Here is a 14898-nt window from a genome sequence, read left to right as displayed (position 1 = left end):
AGGTAATGGAGAAAGGTAATACAGTTTAGTTAATTTATCAGGACTGTACTAATATATTCAGCTGTCAATACGAGTAATGGGATTATTACAATTGTAAAGACAGAAACACCCATTAAAAGCCTCAAATGATTAAACTATAACGTAGTTAGGAAAGGGAGTAACGAAATAGGGTCAACAGGGAACGATGCATAGACTTTAGAGGAAAATCGGAGAAAAAAACATTTGACAAAAAACAAAAGATGCCGCCACGAAGGAGCAACCAATGGCACACTCATCATTTTAAGGAAAAAGCAGCACAGTGGGGGCAAGGGTGGTTCTTGTTAAACAATGGTTGCTACTCATAGGTTTTTCTTACACGAGCAGAGTGATGGACAATACAATCAAAAGATTGGAAATAAACAGAGCGGAGTCTAAATGAGAGCAGCCACAAGCAGTCTCAAAGGATGAAGAAATGGCAAAGGCAAAAATAAATCTAAACCATCCATGTCCACACAGGCACTGCGGCATCACTAGGGACCACTCGGCTTGGGTGGTCATGATTCTCAGTGTGATGTGGACTCTTAGCTAGAGTAGGGCAGACCTGGAAACAACGGACAAACAACTAGGCAGAGCGGGGTCTCAATCAGTCTGCTAGGGCATGTGGTTTTGGCAATGATACAGTGGACAACCAGAGACTTTGGGATGTGGCACCCCACCTGCCAAGACCCCTCCATTAAGCAGAGACCCTCAATGCTCTGCAAAGCGTGGTCTGAGTAGAGCAAAGGGAAAACACCCTGGAGTAGTGAAGATATCACGGTGCTACACCAAAGAGTGAACAAGAGCTTGACGCTAAAGTTAAAAATGCTGTGCATTTACAAATGGCGTGCTCTCTGGACTGGGAAATGCTACCATCAAATTGGCCAAACCAGAGCAAAGGTTGGGTTCTGTTTCATGCATTGTCGCAGTCACCGGGTCCAGGAGGATCTGGTGATCCGCTAGGCTCACCTAAGAGAGAAATCGGAACAGGGATAGCAATCTCTTTAAGAAATGGGCTCTATGGTTGGTTTGATAAGTGCATGAAGAATGCTGATGAGATAAGGACTTAAATGAGAACAGAAATTGATATATTTGTTTTTTATGACGATCTGGTTCTGTTAACATGGAGCACAAGTTAGCCATTTGGTTGCTAGAATGCATTAATAGAAAAGGATCCAAAGATCCATATTCTTCTGGATCCTTATCCATGGCTTCAACCGGTAGTAATGTAAGTGCCGTACTACGGAAAGGTTTATTTTACTATCTGATTCCTTTTTTTAAATATAGACATCCAAATATTAAGCTCAGCGCAACTGTAAAAAGCGCAAAGGCTGATCACACTGAGCAATACAAACAGTTGCATGCTACACGCATGAGAAATGTGTTTACTGTACACCTTTTCCATTATGTGCGGCCAAGATCTCCAGCAACAGGTTGAAGCCAGTTAGTGTCAGTGCAGGCAGGAACCTGCTCACTTCCTGCGTCACCGTGCCCTGAGGCGCTCCTCTGTCCTGAGCTGGCCTCATTTGCTGAGTGAAAAAGAACACTTAATCCTTTAAAAGACTCAGATAAAAAATGAACAACACCCACTGGAACATGGTGGAGGCGCACTGGTCTGTCAGATTTCACAGAAGGCCATCTCAGGGATATGTAGATAAGGAATTGCTTGTATACTATAGTATTCCAGGAATAATAACTTGGACGGAAAATGAAGCAGTAACATGAATAGGGAAGAATAACGAATTTGATAGTGACTGGAAATTAAAAGTAAACAGTAACAAAGTAAAAATAATTTCATTTATTATGTCGCTGCTTTTTCTAAAAACAAAAAAGGTGTGACTAGAATGAGTTGGTTTCCCCTCCAAAGGTTCCAGGTAATACCGTCATCCTGAACAGCATATTTTGTGATAAGGCGCTGTGATGAATTGCCATCTGGAAAAGGTGTGAAAGTTCTCGCTTTTCTATGATTTGTGTTTGGGCCATTTCATCTCTGAAAGGGAAATCTCTGATCAGATTCCCCTGTAATAATCTCCATGCCAAAAGCATAGTGTGTACTTGTGCCCTGCTGCATCAGTATCCTAATTCGAAGCACCTTCTCTACCACTGGCAAAGAGTAGGTTCAGAGGTCGCATGTGCCCTCTTGATAGCTGCTGTGACACTCAAGTGTCTTAAAACATGCAGGATTATGTGTATTCATCACAGACAAGGCCCAGCGCTGTCCACTGACAGGACTGCAGTTTTGTGGGGATTGCTTCTCATTGTTGCTTTGTAAGGGCAGGTAACACCCTTTCACCCAGGACAGCCACTCTACATGATGCTGGACTGGAAGCAGAAACCAAGAGGCACACTCATTCACAGAGAGCCAGGCCTCACACGGGGAACTGCATTTCTAAAGGCCTTTGTTTCTATACCAAACAAAGGGGACAGAGTAAGTGTAGCCAGGGAGAGATCTGTAAAGTTTGGGGAGAATGCTGCCATTTTGTTTCTCTCTGCCTCTGTCTTTCCTGTCCCCTCCACTTTTTGCAGCACAAAGGACTTTGGGTGTGAAGTCAGAAGGGCAAAGTCCACTCATTTTAAGAGCAGGGATTGGATCCCTAAAGCGGGCTAGCTTTTATCCAATAACATTTGGCCTTTCACTTTTAAAATAAGGGATTCCACACCAGTTGTGAGGTGAAGGCAAGCATTTCAAAGGTCTAGGCAAGCTCTGACCCCTAACCATCGCCAGGGGCTGTTGGGTGTGATCTGCTGCTGCAACAGAACCTGCCTCTCTGCCAGCCACAGTGGTACCCAGGACCACACCACGTTGGAGGACCCACGCAGTTGTGTGCCAGTCTCCCCTGTGGTTGGGACCCTGAGAACAAGGACCCATCTTGTCACTGAGTTCCTGGAGTGGGACTCACAGCAACCTAAGAAGTGACGAGCTGCTGGAGCAAAACCGCCACCCTGCCAGCCACAGCAGTAAGCCTGGATTGGGATTCACAGCACCATGAGAGCCAAGACAGCCGGGATACTAGTATAATTCGCTATTCAATTGCTTGGAGCAGGTTTCAAAACTGTTCAACACATTTGAACCAGCAGGACTCCGTTGCTGCCTTTTGCTATCTCATAATCTTCGCACAGCACCAAGAAGTCTGGTTTGGCGCTGCCGAACCGCCAAGAATGGCAAAGAAGGTACTATTGGCTGCTAACTGTTCCCTTGTTCTTTTTGTATTCCCTTGACACAGGTAAGGCCACTTGTGAACCATTTTTGCTCACAAGTACACATTGTTGCTTTTGCTTGCCTTTTACCCTTGATTCAATACTCAGAGTGATGCATGTACTATCTTGGCTTATTCTGTGTTGTTTCCTCAAGGGAGGGTTTTGTGTAGTGTTTTATTTTAGTTATTATTGTGTATGGTGTGTCTGATGAAAGTACATATTTTTATATAACCTTGGTTGGACATGCCTTTATTTTGGACTTTTACATGTTGCTGTTTGGTGTGCTACTGAACCACATTCACACTCCTCTTAAGAGTATATCCTTCCCTCGGCCCATGTTAACACAAAAGATGGAGCAGGTATATCTCTTGACTGTGCCTGTTGTACCTTTATGAATGTGTTAGGTCTTGGTTTGTAGAAGTGTGGGGACTGAGGGGGTGTTTTAGCCTCTACTCATCCTTGTACTTCTGCAGGGCAAAGTTCAATTCATCAAAGGTTGACCCAAGTTTCTGATGCGATGTGGTGGGTTTCATGCTAAATACCCGCTGCTATCCCTATCCTACCTCCTACTCTAATCTCATGTTTCGTTGATTTTAGTCAGTTAGTCCTGTGTATTTTGTAAACAAAATGTACTGCAAAAGGTACTATTCAGAGGAAGTTTTCACTTGTAACCGTTTGAGCCAGGTTCAGGTTAGGACAAGTAGTCACAGTTACAGTTTTGAACAGGGCTAAGAAGTGGGCCTGAGAGCTCCAGCAGCCATACCCAGCATCCACCAGTCTCACCCGGGATGCTCCACGACCAGAAGGCCTAAGGAATGAATGGTGTACGAGGCAGATCTCTAAAGGGACTCCAGAAAGGTTCCATTTGCACGTCGTTGTGTCTGGTGCCGACAGAACCATACCGGCACGGGTTCTCTGACCTCACCCAGTCTTCAGATAATCAATTGAAGCAGGCAGGGCCACTGTAAGGGGGCGTAGTCAGCCTCAGGCATGAGATCTGTGTACAATGGGCTCTGATGCAGAATATATATATATATATATATATATATATATATATATATATATACATATATATATATATATATATATATATATATATATATATATATATATATAATAACAACTTTAAAATGATCTCACTCAAATGAAGATCAGCATGGTTGGAGAAATCTCTTCTTTCAACTAGAAGATGGTTTCTTTGTTTCCAGTGGAACATCCTCACTGAGGGTATTTTTTGCCAGTATGGAGCCAGACAGCCAATCAGAGTACAGCAAATGAAGCTACGTCCAGTCAAAAGCTCAGAATGTCCATCAGAAGCAGCACCATCTGACCAGGAGTAGAGGTAAGAGCTGCGTCCCCCCAAAATGGTAGCGGTCCCATAAATCAACACTCTCTAGCATGGGGTCCACGAACACGTGCAAGTCACCATCCTTTAAACTACAGAGTCTATTTCTGTGCAGGGGGAAAACAAATAACTGGTTTTCTAAAGAATCCCAGGCATGGTTGCTTTAATTTGTTTGTTTGTTTGTTTGTTTGTTTGTTTGTTTGTTTGTTTATTTGGTATAGCGCAAAATCAAACCCGAGGGTAGCTGGGCGCAAACATTACATGAATACTTTAGAACTTGATTACAGAGTGATACACAGATATGAGAACAGTTAAGACATATATTTATATAATGTTGGTAAGGTGAGAGGATTAAAGGCATGGTGAGATAAGCAGGAGGCATAAGGGTGAGCATTGATGGCATAGTCAGGAGGGCAGTTGTTCAGTCCGGTTATGTGTCATTAGTACGAAGCCAGGTGAGGGCCTGGCATATGAAGCTCAGGTAGGGTTGGTCGGTTCTGAGGTTAAGGGGGAATCTGTTCCAAGTTTGGGCTGTTATGACCGGAAAGCTGGAGCCGCCGGCAGTACTTTTTTTGTATCTGGGCACCATTAAGGTGTATGCGTTAGCCCTTCTAGTGGGACGGTTTGACGATCTCTTGGTGATTCTGTCTGTCAAGTAAGCAGGAGCTATGTTGTTGAGGCATTTAGATGTGAGGGAGAGGGTTTTTAGGGTAATCCTGTCCTTGATTTTTAGCCTGTGGATGTTTCTTCTGGCGGCAGATAAATGATTTCTGGTTGGGATGTTTGAGGCTGCTGTTAAAGCGTTATTTTGGAGATTTTGTAATTTATCGAGAATGTATTTGTTGGATCCTGCATACAGAGCATTGCAATAGTCCAATCTGGATATGATTAGTGCATTGGCCAGTGTGATGCAGCTGGTCTCAGATAAGAATGGTCTGCAAGCTCAGATCAATTTGCAGGTATACACTGTGGAGGATGCTAGTGTATTTATTTGCTTCTTGAAGGTGAGTGATGAGTCAAGATACATGCCAAGGGTTTTGACTGCAGGCATCACTTTAATGACATTGTTGTCGATGTTAAATGAGGTATAGTTGGGGTCAAGTTTTTTAATTGCTGTCTCTGTGCCAAGGATTAGCAGCTCCGTTTTGTCGTCATTCAGGCAGAAGCCATGGGATGCTATCCATGCCTGAATGAGGAGATATATCTTGTTTACCAAGGCCGAATCTTCCGCAAAGTTGCCCGAAAGGGGGATGAGGATCTGAGTGTCAGCATAATTTGTGTAGATAACACCCAGTCTGTCCAACTTGTCGAATAAGAACTTGGTAAAGATGTTGTACATCATATGAGATACACAGGATCCTTGCGGGATGCCGCAGGAAACTTGCATAGGATCGGCAGCTGCTAGGGGGGAGAAGACCCTCATTGTCCCGTTAGCAAGGAAGGATTGCACCCAGACTATGGCGTCACTTGAGAAATGGGCGGCTGATCTGAGGTGATTGCATAAGACTGCATGATCTACCAAGTCAAAGGCTGCCGAGAGGTCAAGGAGGAGTAGCATAGCTGATTTTCCATTGTCCTTCAGCTCGTCAATTTTGGTCTTGAGGTCAATCAAGGCTGTTTCGGTGCCATGAGGGGGGCGGAAGCCCGATTGGCGTGAGCCTGATAGGTGGTTGGTTTCCAGGTAGTCCTGTATTTGCAAGTAGGCTACTTTGTCGATGATTTTGAGTAGGAAGAGGACGGTGGTGATGGGTCTGTAGTTGGTCGGTATAGCGGGGTCAAGTGTTTGTTTTTTGAGCAGGGGGAGTACCCAATATTGTTTAAGGTTGTTGGGTACTAAGTTTGACCTGAAGGAGGCGTTGATGAGCTTGGAGATAAAGGGGGCAAGATCTCTGGCTGCATCCTTGATAATTTGGGGTGGGCAGTTGTCTCCTTTACAGTTAGAGGGTTTTAGCGAGAGTATGATTTTTACAGTCTCTGGTATAGTTATTTATTTGAATGTGAAAGGCTGGGGGGTGTTTTTAGTCGGGTTGAGAGGTGGCTGTGAAACCCCGGGTACCAGGGGTGGGTCTGGTGGTAAGGGTAGAGAGGCTTTTTTATTGGCAATTCTAATTTGGAGAGAGCTGATTTTACCTGCGAGGGCGTTTTGTATATTGGTACACCGAGATTTATCTTTGGGGATATTGTCGATCTGAGGTATGGGTGATTCCATTTCACGGAGGATAGAGAATAGTTCCCTGGTGTCAGATTTGGCTTTAGATATTCTGTCATTATAGGTGTTCTTTTTGGTGCTAATGATTTCCTTTTTATAGAGTTTAGAGTGATTTGTTAGCTTAGTGTTGTTCTCCTCGGTGGGCAAATGGCACCAGATTGATTGTAACTTTCTTTTCTGAATTCTTAATTCTTTCAGTTGAGGTTTGAACCAGTTGTTCAGATGAGAGAGTTGTCTGATTTTGCCTGTTTTGAGCGGGGCAATGGTATCCAGTGCTTTGGTTAACGTGCTATTGTAGACTTCCACGAGTGAGGTGGGGTCAGTGTTGTTGTCTAGGTTGTCAAGGGTGGGGAGAAGGTGCGGTAAGAGAAGTTCTGCTGTGATATCTTTTTTGCACCTGGTGGGGAGTGGCGGGATCATGAGTATAGGTTTTGGACGAATAAGATCAAGTGTGGTAGAGAATGTGATTAGGTGGTGGTCTGTCCAAGATTGCGGTATTATGTTGGTGATGCTGATGTTGCAGTTCAGGTCAGCAATCCAATCTAAGGTCCTTCCTTTGGAGTGTGTGGGGGCAGTGACTTTTTGTGTCAGGCCATGGTCATTTAGTAGAGAGGTTATGGCGAGGGCGTGTTTATCAGTGCAGTCATTGAAGCCCAGGTTAAAGTCTCCCAGTAGGAGGGTTTGTGCGTGGGCTTTGGTGTTGTTGGACAGGATGCTGGTTAGGTCATCCTCAAAAGGATCCTAGTGGTCCAGGTGGTCTGTAGATCGTGTGGATAGTAAGGGTCCGGTTGCATGATAGATGGAGTTTGGCCATCAGGAGTTCACAGGACTGATAAGGCAAGGTGGTGGTTAGCCTAATTGGTAGGTTGGATTTGTGGATAATGGCAAGACCACCCCCTCTAGAAATGGGTCTGCCAGCTCTTAATAATTGGTAGTTCTCTGGTACTGCTAGCATGATCGCAGGGCCTGCAGCCTCGTGGAGCCAGGTTTCTGTTACAACCAGTATGTCCAGGTTCTCGTTAATTAAGGTGTCTTCTTCATGTTTTTGCTGTTGCAGTAGTAATTTTGTGAGACGATGACAGCGATGATGAGGGCAGGCTTGCGTGCCATATGAAGGTGTTAAAGGAGAACCATGAGGGCCCACGGGTGTTAGAAAGCATCTTTCGCTGAAGCATTCACTTACAGCACGATGAGCATGTTGCCAACAGTGGAATACCCATATATTGCGAGCGTGAAGCTTGGATGTGTAAGAGGGCTCAGTTTGGGAAGCCAGGAGCCCATCTGTATTCATGCATATTTATTTTTTGGCTACTTTATCTGCATTTACCCACATTTTAATTTGTCCTTTCTAAAAACATAAGCTGCAATTAGTATGTTCCCACATTTACTGACATTAGAAGTGTAGCACTTTGATGCCTGTAATTGGAGGCTTACAAAGCTGGGCACCTGCACATCTATCCTTGGTCTGTTTCTGCTCAGGCTACTGTTGCACCGAGCAACACAGCTGTAGCCATTCAGACATCTCCAAAGGAAATCTATTCCTATTGTAGCTGCACTGTTATGTTTCATCGGTCAGATATTGCTCTACAAGGCATGACTGGCAACTTGAAAAGCTGAGCAAAAGACCTGAATTTCCTCCATTTTTCCATGCTTACAAATAAATACGGAGAGGAAACAAACTGATTTCCAACTGTATTTATGGGTTAAACATAGTCTAAATGCAAAATCAGGAGTCTTCTTTGATTGGCCAGCAAGGAGCTGGCCAATCCTACTGCATTCTCCACCTCTCCTGTTCCCTCCCAGGACCTCTGTATGGCACTGGCCTCTCATTTCACCACTAAAACTCGGGACAACCTTTCCTCACATGCCTCTCCCTCTACCTCCCTCAGGCCCCCTTGGCCGCCTCTCCCTCTCCTCTTCCTTTTTCCTCCTTCACTCAGACAACACCTGACAATGACTCTAAATAAGTCAGATCTATGAAAGTGTCACCCAAACAGGTGCTCCCCTGCTCCTCTAGAACCATCAAGGACCACATTGCCACCCTCGCTCCAGCCTTGGCCGACTTCTGCAATCACTTTTTTGCCACCAGATCTTTCCCCTCTCTTCTCAAGCACTCCCTGTGCGCCCACTCCTAAAAAGGTCTTCTGCCAATCCTACATGCCTGGCAAACTATTGCCCAATTTCTATCATCCCTTTCCTGTCCAAACTCCTGGAATAGTTGGCCATCTCCTAGATCACCCTCCACACTAAATCTGTCGGCTACCTCCATGACCATCAGTCTGGCTTCAGAGCAGATAGAAGCATGCAAACCGCTCTCCTGAACACCATTGTAGATCTGCTTTCTAACCTTGACTCCAGCTCTCCCTCTGTCCTCACCATCATTGACCTTTCCTCTGCTTTTGACACAGTCAATCATGCCACCCTGATCGACAGACTCTGTGTGAACATGGGCATCATGGATCAGGTCCTGGCATGGCTGACCTCTTTCCTCCTGGACTGTTCCTCCGAGGTCCAACTTGGGTCCACTACATGTTGTGTCCCCCAGTGCTCTATACTCTCACCCTGTCTATATGGCCCCTTTGGCCGGTCCTCTGATCTCCTCCTTCTCCTCAAACTGAAAATGTTATGCGGATGACAGTCAACTCTCTTTCAAGCGTCCCTCAGCCTCCTCTCCTCCCTCACTCATTCTTGACTGTCTATTCACGATTAAGGGTTGGCCACCTGTAGCGATCTTCTGGCTTAATGCCAGTAAGATGGAGATCCTTCTCATTGGGACCCCTGCTCCTGCTTTCCCCCTCTCACTCTGGCTGCCCTGCTTCGGCCCTCCAACCTCGCCTTCGTGTGAGGCATAAAACCTTAGCGTCATCTTCGACTCCACCCTCTCCTTCTTTCCTCTCATCACGGACCTTGCCAAAAAAGGCCCACTTCCAGCTGCACCTCCTCAGAGATATTCTACCTTTACTCACTTTCCCCCAGACGCTCACTGTCTCCAGAGCCCTTGTTCTCTCCCAGCTGGACTACTGCAACAGCCTCTTTCTCAATCTGCCTAACTCTACCCTTCGCCCCCTGCAACAAATCCAAAACAGGACTACGAGACATATCCTTGGCATCAAGCCCAGGGACCACATTTCTCCAGCCCTGAAATCTCTCCACTGGCTCCCAGTGGCTGCAAGGATCAAGTTCAAGACCCTCTGCATCGTCCACAAGGCTTTCTGTGACCGGGTCCTGCACTACATCCAACTCTCTCTTCCGAATTATCTTCCTTCTAGAGCCCTTTGCTCAGCTACCTCCAAATCTTTGAGGGTCATACACTTCTCCAGGCAGAGAGTTGGGGGTAGATCTCTTTGCTTCCGGGGGCCCTTCCTGTGGAACGGCCTCCCAGCCCCGCTCAGAATTGAGCCGGACTACCAGATGTTCTGGAAGCAGCTCCAGACCCGCCTTTTTTTCCTTTGCCTTCTCTCTATCGCCCCCTTGTTAACTTACCTGTTTCCTGTGCCGACTGGTTGCCTGGCTCCCTCAGAGTCTCACTGGGATACCAGACTCCTCCACGACCAGTCTTCCTTGCACTTCCTCCTGGCCTACCATACACTTAGGGGCTGTAACTGGAACCCCCACAGCCCCCCAGCACTTACCTAGAGCCGCGCTGCCTGGGCTGCACTTACTCAGAGCCATGCTGCCCTGATTGCACTTCCCCCTTTTCCTTTTCCTTGCACTTCTATTGTTGCACTTGCATGTCCCGAAAGTCACAAGGTCCAGTAGAAAGTCCTTGTTCTTGTGGCACCTAGAGACACTTGTGTACAGGCGCGTTATATTTGCCATATCATATCATATCATAGCGACTGGGTTAACAAGTAGGATTTCTGTTTCACCAAGCTTTTAACATAGTCAGTTTGCTAACATTGATACCTCGATTTGTAAGGGACAGTCAACTACTTTTCCATGGGCACTATTGTCTTTGCCCAGTATTAGATGGAGCTTGTTGTCCCTGTGTATATGTGAAATCCCATTTAACAGAGCTGTGATGAAATGGGCAATGTCCTGCAGATATGCAATGAAAAGAGAACCTGGCCTTGGGTGACTCAGGGTCCTTGATGTGGCAGATGCAAACGCCCCCAATTGCACTTGATTGATCGAGTTGTAGAGGAATGAAGGGATCTGTTTTAGGGGCAGTTCTAAGATTCCCATTATCGCCTTGAGGAGGTGGTATTGTTGGATCCATTAGTCTCCCGTTTCGGAAAGCAGCAGAATGGTCTAACTTCTCTTAAATCAAGAACTAGTAGTATAGGCATGGGTAGTATAGCTCGTTGGCAACACGCTCATCAAGCTGACGCAGAGCAACACAGGTTCGAATCCCGGGTCTGCGCTGGTCGGTATTAAGTACGTTATAAGTAACCAATTATAATTTATAATCATTGTTTCAGCTCCTCTTTGGGGACATAAAGCAGACTCTTTGACATTCAAGAGATAATTTTGTTGGAGTTGAGCATAGAGTTGTTTGAGGGCTGCTAGCTCTAGAGTTTTGACCTTGCAATCAAGGCTCGATGTGTAGCCGTAGCTCACCAGGATTCCAGGGTTCAGCTTTGTTTTTTGTGGATGGGATACATGTTAGCCTATAGCTATAGAGAGGATCCCATCATCTGAGAGAGGAATTGATTAACTTCATCATCAATGGAGAACGGGCCTCGAGGTTGAGTTTGGAAATTCTGTAGTCACAAATTTCAGAGGCCAGATTGAATGTGCTTCCAGCATCAGACATGAGATTTTGGCAGAATTCTTTTTTATCTCTCATGATGGCAGATTTGTAACCTCTGTTGCTGATGAAGCAAAGAGCAAATCCGTTAATGAAATGTGACTTTCTCCAGTTACCCCAAAGTGTTCTGACACACCATTTCAACGCTTTGAGGTGGTTACCAAAGGAATTATTGGTAAATGCTTTGCATGGCATATGATTTTGTGCATTTGAAAAGAGCTATAGCAGCGAATTCCTCAGTTACACTGGTTTCCAGAAGAGGGGCTGGTCTTCTGGAATGGAGATATTACTATTTGACAAGAAAGCACAGTCCAGATAGTGCGCTACTTCATGTGGCTGTCTTAGAGACAAACCTCAGTTGAGGCAAGACAATCCATACCGGCAATGCACCTAGTTAGGCTCCCATTGGTCATCCACTTGTAGAGGAGGTTCCAAATAAAGCCTGCACTCCAGTCGCCCATTTTGAAGTACCAGGAACGTTCACACCGAGATATGTGACGTATGATGAGCAAATAAACCAGCAGATAGCCGCAGTAGGGCTCTGTCCAGTGTCTATCAGGAGAACAACACCTGTTGAAGCACCGATACCTAGAAAACCATGGTCAGTAAGGTATCCATTGAGAAAACCCTACCAGCAAGTAAGGCGAAATGAAGATAGCCTAAATACCGTCCCAGAAGAAACCACAAAGGCCTTCATTGAAGATGAATGGTGACATCACGAAGGCCCGGACAGACTTGCAGATAGAAGATAATGACAACCCAAGAATGACACACAGAGACGAAACGCCATGAAAAAGGATATCGTGAACCTAGAAGAAGTGACGATGTTGAAATATAAAGAAACGTAAGCTGTAAAGCAGGATGAAGTCATTCAACCAGCTAGTGCCTGTACATATGCTTGTAACCGCAAGAAAGCTAAGAAAACAGTGTGGCTTGCTATGCTTAGTAGAAGATAGACCGTGGCAAGCGCCACCCATAGATATCTACCTCAACGAAGCACATTATATAAGTGTGAGTCCATTTTACACAAAAGCAGAATTAGCTCAGGGTACTAGAGGTCAAACAGGACAGGATTCGTATTCCAGCTAAAATGAGAAGAGAAGGCTGAATCGAAACTCAGCAGAGGCAACGTGAGCCAGGAAGAGCCAAGGTCAGACCAATAGAAGGAGCGAACAGTAGCTTTGCGGAATCGAACTTAAGAACAGAATAGCCTATCTCAGGAAGGCCGAGATAAGGAGGCGTAGGCATGTGGCAAGCCGAATAAGAATTAAATGCACAAATTGAAGGAAACTAGGCAGAACCACGGTGTGAGCAGCACGTAACCATCCGAGCAAGAAGAAGCACGGGTTGACACCTATGCCTGGCTGTCGCCCAGACAGAGATATCATAACCTTTTCTGACAAGAAGATACAGTTTCGAGGCCAACTACAGCCAACTAATTGACACATAGCCACTAAAGCAATGATTGATTGAAGGGAGGGCGGGTGAATCTTGGGGCACCCTGCACCTGGCTGACCATTCTGCATGCTGCTAAGTAAAGTGGAGACCCAATCACAATGGACCAAATAATCTAGGGTCCTATAGATAGTAGAATCAGTGGGACGTCGTACTCGTAGTGACATCTACAAGAATAATGTTAGAAGGAAGGGCCTAGATGCCCACGTGATAGTGTTTATCCAATTCCCTCACTCCGTTACCATATACAGATATTGGGGGTCATTACGACCCAGGCGGTAAGTACGCCATCTTTACCACCATGGTGTAAACTACGTTTACACCATGGTGGATGGCGGATTTACCGCCCCATTCCAAGGTGAGTGAGGTGGTAAATCCCCATTTCCCATTTACCCTTCCCCATTCCCATTTTTGCCCCATAGGGCATAATGGGAGTGGGGAAGGTGCTAATTACGGCACCGTAATTTACGGTGCCGTAATTAGCACCAAGGCGGGTAAGCCATGGGTTTTAATGGCTGTTAAAAGCAGCCGTTAAAATTGGAATCAGGCATTAAGGGTTAACGACGGCGTTAACCCTTAACGCCTGAGTTGTAATGAGGCCCTTTGTACCTATAGTAAAGTTACCTTTTCCTAACCAATAGAATTGCATGTTAACTTTTGAGTATTACACGTCAAAGATGATGAGTTTTGGGTATAAATGTTACTGTTTGTATGAAGTTCGAGGGAGTTGAAGCGAGACTATCGCATCACTGTTGATTTCCATGTTTCCCCGTTTTTTGTACTTGTCATTAAACGGACTCCCCTTTTCCCAACCATTGAGTTGTCCTTATTGATTGGCGTTGGAGTAATAAATCTGCACCCCCCATCCATCTCAAGGTGCAGCTATCTTGTCTTAAAGTACTTCGGAGCAAACTCTGACTCTATGGGCCGGCCGGGGGTCTCCCCAGTACACACTCAGAGAGCGAAGTCACCAGATATGAGAACCCAATTCAATTGCACTGGTGGTATTGAGCCAGGCAATATGTATGCTTGGGCACAATGTGGTCTGGCACTTGGTCAATAGAAGCCAACTAAGAAGGCGGAGGTTGAACATATGATCACGGTGTGTTTGACAAATGTGTAGCTTGATCCTTGAAATAGATATATGTAATTTCTCTTTTTTTGCTAGTGACACTTTTATTGCACAGGAGAGATTCAGATAGAATAAGAGGCGGGGGATGCAATAGCCAGGTAGCTGTGATAGCAAGTATGGAAAACAAGAGGCAGCCAGAGGGGAGGCACAGAAATTACCTTTTCTTTTATCGGAAATGAGTCTTTCTTGTGGCATGTTAGAGTATGTAGTGGGTAAGAGGAGGGTTGGAGCCATTCTATCCAGCTATCTGAAAAGCTCGTCCCAAGTTCTCACCCTGGGAGACTTTAACTTGGGCTACAATGATCCGGCAGATCAAACAGCCAGCACCATAGTTAACACCCTCACTGAACTAGGCTTTGTGCAAAGAAGTACGGCACCCACTCACTCGAAAGGTAGAATACTTGACTGGGTGGCCGATCATAATTGCCTAGCGAATATCACAAATATTTCACCACTAGTCTAGATTGACCACTACCTGGTATCATTCTTGTTGTCTACTGACAGACCCTCACCCTCGCCCATCACCACGGCCCCTCCTACTCTCACCAGAAACAAGAAGAACATTACACTAGAAAGACTCATCCCGAATCTACTCCCCACACTCAATTCACTCCCCGATAACCTGGAACCAGAGATCCTGGTTGAAGAATATAACAAAGTCATGACTACCTCGTTGGACCTCATCGCCCCACTTATACTCAGATCTAGCAAATCTAAAACGCACCTTAACAAATGGTACACACCATTCCTCAAAAATCTAAGGCAGCAAAAAAGAAACTGCGAGGCCACCTGGA

Source organism: Ambystoma mexicanum, chromosome 3p, assembly GCF_040938575.1.
Source record: "Ambystoma mexicanum isolate Mex_15411 chromosome 3p, UKY_AmexF1_1, whole genome shotgun sequence".
Taxonomy (NCBI): domain Eukaryota; kingdom Metazoa; phylum Chordata; class Amphibia; order Caudata; family Ambystomatidae; genus Ambystoma; species Ambystoma mexicanum.
Note: the sequence above shows the minus strand (reverse complement) of the source record.